Here is a 6,172-nt window from a genome sequence, read left to right on the forward strand (position 1 = left end):
AGAAAAGTGCAAATTAAAAAAAAAATAAAGCATATCATGCTTGGAAATGTGGAACGTCAGTGAAAGAGAGGAAGGCTCCCAAGGAGATATGGTGACTGCAGCAATAGAGTCAAGTGTATCAGAGATAATGAATATGGCACGAGATAGGACAGAATTCAAGTCTTAGGTCTATTGTTCATGGGGTCCCTATGAATCATAGTCGACGGCATCTAATGACAACAACATATAATAGAGAGAGCTCTGGTGGCCTAGTGGGAAGGAGATGCTCTTTCAATTCAAAGATGTTCAAATTCACCAGCTGCTCCAAGGGAGAAAGATAGGCAATCTTCTCCCAAGCTACTGTTGTTGTTAAGTGCTGTCAAGTCAAGTACAACTCATAGTGACCCTAACGAATAAAGGTCTGAACCCTGCTCTACCCTGTGCCATCCTCACACTTCTTGGCACACAAGAGTCCATTGCAGCAGTCACTGTGTCAATCCACCTGGTTGAAGGCCTTCCTCTCCTCCACCAAAACTCTACGCTTTCCAGCATTATGTCCTTCTCCAAGGAATAGCCCCTCCTAGCAAATACCCAAAGTATGTGAGGCGAAGTGCAAAGTCTCATCATTCTTGTCTCCGAAGAGCACTCCAGCTGCATCCTCTCCAAGACATCTCTTTGTTCTCTTGGCTGTCCTTGGGATGTTCAGTGCTCTTCTCCAACATCACAACTCAAAGGCATCAATTTTTTTTGTCATCTTTATTCATTGTCAAACTCTCAGATGCATAACAAGTAATCAGAAAGACCATGGCCTGAATCAGATGCCCATGCAATTAACTGCATCTGAAAACCTACTGGAGGGGAGTTAGCCATGAGTCAGTTCTGACTTGATGACATGTAGCAACAACAATGTAATAATATTATCTCCATTGTCATCTTCTTCTCCTCATTTTTATCCTTCTCTTCCTTTTGCTGTTGTTGTCAGATGCCATTGAGTCAAGTACAACTTGTAACGACCCAGTGAACAACAGGGCTGAACCCTGTCCTGTCCTTCACCATTCTTATCAGCTCCATTATACTTGGCCACACTCACTACATCTTCCTGAGGGTCTTCTCTTGAATCAATCCTCTGACTTTGCAACTATGAAGTCCATTTCCAAGAAATAACCTCTCCTAACAACATGCTCAGAGTGTGTGAGACAAACTTCCACCATCCTTGCCTCTAAGGAGCACTCTTGTCTTTCTCCAAGACATATGTGTTTTTGTTCTCTTGGCAATCCATAGGCTAGTCAGTGCTATTCTCCAAGACCACAACTCAAAGGCACCGATTCTTCCTGTAACCCTCTTTCTCAGAAGTCTTTCTCCCTTCTAATCCATAGCTTGTCGGTAAACTAGGTAATGACAAGACCTCCTGAGAAACTATTCAGTACAGGACACTGGACCCTGACCCAACTACTGCCCCCAAAGGGAATGGTTCTCTTGATAGAGCAGGAACTCATTGCTTCCCTCTTCACTGTAGTGTTTCCTGGATGTGTGCACTGCAATGAGAGAATAATATCATTCTTTGATTGAACTATAGTAGAGCTTTGTTCTCCCAAAGCAAAAAATCCTCATTGATAAGGCCCAGTGAGAAAATATAGAAGCTGTTCTAAGCTGACCTGATGATAGGAACCTTCAGCCACATCTAAAGGGCAGTGGCTTGGGTTTTTCATTAATTTCCATATAGTTCCTGTATTATTGTGTTTTCCCTGTGTCTCTGTAAACGCATTTTTCATGGGTGATTGGGTTTTTTGTGCTCTCTGGCTGACAGGGAAGATTTAGGTCTTTGCATGAGAACCACATGACATGAAGCAAATCAATGCAAAGATAAAGGTAAACCTGGACAAGTGGTTTACAATGGCTTTGCTGACAGAGGGGCATCCTCCAGCTCTGGGGGGGAGGCTGGAGACAAACAAACCACAGCTCCAGTGTTTGTTGTCAGGCTGCTGGAAACAAATTGTTGAAATTCAGACAAAGATTCAATCGTTTGCAAGTTATTATAGCTTGACAAGCCCCATTATTTGCTTATTGACTTTTATTTTTAGACTTTAAAAATGTTCCCATTGTTAACCCCTCTGGGCACATGTACGGTAGCAATAAAGTTACACAACCAGCAAGCTGACAACAGCCAAACCAAGAGCCAGCCTCTGAAATTGTTTAAAACCAATTTAGCTGTCATATTCTCTCAGCTCAAGTCCAGAGTAAATATCCATATTCTTTGTGTTCTGTCACTAAAGGTCACAATGCACATCAGATATGGGGAACCAGCAGCCTAAGTGCAGTTTAGGGATGAAACTTGGTCTAAGGGCCAGCAAAATTGATAGCTGTCCTCCCTAAATTAATTTGTAAATGCCCAGCATTTAGAATCTCCTCGGGCATAATGGAATCACATAAAATATGAAGTGAGGAATCTGAACGAAGTCTAGAATTTACTAATTGGGCAGTCATGAGCAAGTCACCTCACAGACAAGTATTTGTGGTTTGGCGAGATGAAGATTTTTTTTTTTTACCCTGCCAAAAAAGTATATGCTCTCAAAGTGTCAGAAGTTGTTTTAAGTACCATGAACACACCTGTGAACAAGTTTGAGTTGTGGTGCTTGTTAGATGCTGACTGTTTGACCATGGCTCATAGTGACCCTATGAATAGCAGACCTGAACCATACCCTATCCTGCATCGCCCTCAACATTCCTGTTATCTTGGAGCCCATTGCTCTAGCCACTATGTCAATCCATCTTGTTGAGGGTCTTTATCTCTTTTTTTTACCTTCCACCTCTCCAAGCATGATCTCCTCCAGGGACTGACTGACCTCACCTACCAATATGCCCAACATATGTGAGACAATTTCAACATCCTTCCCTTCAAGGAGCACTCTGGCTGCACCTTCTCCAACACATAAATGATTGTGAATCCTAGTAAGATGAAATCATTAGCACTTCATTCTCCTCTCCTTCTATCATGGTGCTGCCTATTTGATCTGGTGGTAAGGATATTTGCTTTCTTGACCTTAAATGTAATCCATATTGTAGTCTTTGATCTTCTGCAATAAGATCTTCAGGTTCTCCTTATTTTCGGCAAGCAAAGTCGTGTCGTCTATATACTGCAGATTGTTGATGAGCCTTCCTCCAGTAATGATGCCACATTCTTCTTCATAGTGTCCAGCTTCTTGGATTATTTACTCTGGATTCAAATTGGGTAAATATGAAGAGAGTATATAGGCTTGATGTACAAATTTTTATTTTAAAGCTGCAGTATTTCCCTGCTCTGTTTGGACATTAGTATCCTGGTCTAGGTATAGATTTCACATGAGCACAATTTCTGTCTTCTTGATGTTGAGATGTAATCCTTATTAAAGTCTGTAGTCTTTGATCTTCTGCAGCAAATATTTCAAGTCCTCTTCACCTTTAGCAAGGCTGTACCATCTACATAACTCAGATTGTTGATGAGTCTGCCTCTGATCCTGATGCCACATTTCTCTTCACAAAGTCTAACCTTTCAAATGATTTGCCAAGCATACAGATTGAACAGACATGGAGAAAGAATATAGCCCTGACATCTTTCCTGATTTTAAACCATACAGTATTCTCTTACTCTGTTCAGACGGTAGCTTCTGGGTCTAGACTTATGATTCAAATGAGCACAATTAATTATTCTGAGATTCCCATTCTTCTCAATGTTAACCATAATTTGTTGTGATCCACACAATCAAATACCTTTGTATTGTCAAGAAAACAGAAACAGACATTATTCTGATGTTCCCTCTTTCAGCCAGGATCTATCTGGCATCCACAATGATATCCCTGGTGTCATGGCCTCTTCTAAATCCAGCTTAAAAACATCTGGCAATTATCTGTTGATGTACTGTTCAAACTGTCCCTAGCTGATCTTAAGCAAGAGTTTCCTTGTGTGTGATATTAGTGATACTATGTAATAATTTCTTAAATCAGTTAGATCATCTTTGATGGAAATAGGGACAAATGTGCCTATTTTCCTGTCAGTTGATCAGGTGGCTATCTTCCAAATTTCCTGACATATACATTTATTGGGATTTAAGGTCATATTGGAAATACAGAAGACACTCTGGTGGTGTAGTATATAAAGTGTCGGGGTATTAAAGTGCTAACCAAAAGGTCAGTCATTCCAATGGAGAAGAAAGGCAGTCATGAAAAGACTGACCTCCTGGGAAACCAATGAAAGATCACCATGAGTCCAATTCTACTCCAAGGTAGTTAGTTTGGCTTTGTTTGCTTATTGTACTGAGAAATGCATAAAAAAATAACAACACAATGTGTTGTATGAAGAACTAACTCAACCAAAATCCACCTCTGTGTTAATACTCACTCATAATGACCTTACACAACAGAGTAAAACTATACTCTAGGGTTTCTGAGGCTGTAAATCTTGACAGAAGCAGATCCTCCAAGGAGCTAGCTTATTTGACCCATCAAACTTTCAGTTAGAATGTCCATATGTCATGCACTGTGCCACCAAAGATTCTTCATAAAAAGGGTCTCATTCACTCACTATCTTTAAGTCTATTTTAACTCATAGTGATTCTCCATTGATTATCAAGGCTGTCAATTTTAACAGGAGGAAATTGTCCATATTTTTCCCCCAGAGTTACTGGTGAATTTTAACTGACCCTCTATGGACTAGGGCTGGAGAAATCCAGGGTACAAACTCTCCAACAGACACAAGAGACATGGAAAGTTTTCCAGGAGCAATTCTAGGCTGGAAATCTAAGGTTGAAAGAGAATGGGAGCAGAGTGAACTGTCAGGTAAAGTGAGATCCCACATAGGTGTCAGGGTGGCTGCTTGTCCAGACCTAGGTCTAAAAACTCACAGGGATACTTGATCCTGAGACTCCTGCCTTGAGGAGGCTTCTTTATCCTCCATAGTCCAGCCGAGCAGGACTTTGTGCAGAAGCCTTAGCCTGGGCATACTTTGGGCATGTTTTAAGGAAGGGCCAGTCCTTCGAGAAGGACACCAGGTTTGGAAGAGTAGGAGGTCAGCACAAGAAAGGAAGGCCCTGGATGAGATGGATTGATGCAGTGATTATGGTAATGGGCTCAGACATGTCAGAGATGGTAAAGCTGGCTCAGGATAGGGCAAGGTTCAGAGTAGTTGTCTCTAGGGTCATTGTAAGTCTTAGCCAACTAGACAGCCCATAACAACAGCAACAGTAAGTGATTTTTAAAAAAGAACTTGAGTTGATTGGAGAGGAACCACTTCAGTGCTCCTCCTCCACATCTTATGTAATGACTACAGTTATCTCAGCTGGGTCTCTTCTTGATGCCTTTCCATTCTTTGTTATCTGTCTGATATGTCACAGTCCTGTTGCAGGCTCTTCCTCATACTGCCCCTTGTCCCGTTGTCCCTCTCTTCCTTTGTTTAAACTCTTCTGGCAGCTTCCCATCCTGGTTCAATCTAATTCTACATAAGCTACACACCACACCCAGGCTCTGGAAAATAACTGGTCCCCCTAATGCCTAGGTACTGTCCAAGGAGTGCGTCTCCTGTCCCGATTGTTCACTCACACTATGTTGGCAAACAGTTTCCCCTGCCAGACCCCGAAGCTTCCTCCATAGGTCTAATGGAGACAACTAGAAGAGAAGCTCCATAAACACCACGCTGGACCCACCACCCACTTAAATGCCTTCTTCCTGTTACCCGGGGTAGACTATCACTGCTCGTACCTAGATTACTCCTTCCTACCATGTGCCACCTCTTACACTGTTCAGGAAGGATAGGAACTCTGGTAGCCTAATTCATCAGGAATTGCAATGCTAACCAGAAGGTCAGCCCTCTCTGGCAGTAGCAATACACAAACAACTCCAACGGAGAAAGAGAGGGACCTCCTCTCCTTTGGTTTACAGCATTGGAAACCCAATGGAGGATCATCTGAATGCACTCTGTGAGTTTCCTGCTCAAGGACTCCATTGTAACCAGCTCTTGTTGCTTTAGCATTTTAGGCTTCCTCCTCTTCATCACAGCATTTCCATCAGCCTATAAGCATTGTTCTCATTTTCACGAATTATTGAAATGCTCCCTGAAAGGGTAGTCTTTGTTCTCATTTTAAAAAGGAAACAAAAAGAGAACCATTCTTGACTCCACATTCTCTCCCATTAGCCAAAACTTTTTTGAGGGTTCTCTAGAATC

The sequence above is a fragment of the Elephantulus edwardii genome, unplaced genomic scaffold (genome assembly GCF_000299155.1).
Source record: "Elephantulus edwardii isolate Elephantulus edwardi_28Jun2011 unplaced genomic scaffold, EleEdw1.0 scaffold00018, whole genome shotgun sequence".
NCBI classification, from domain to species: domain Eukaryota; kingdom Metazoa; phylum Chordata; class Mammalia; order Macroscelidea; family Macroscelididae; genus Elephantulus; species Elephantulus edwardii.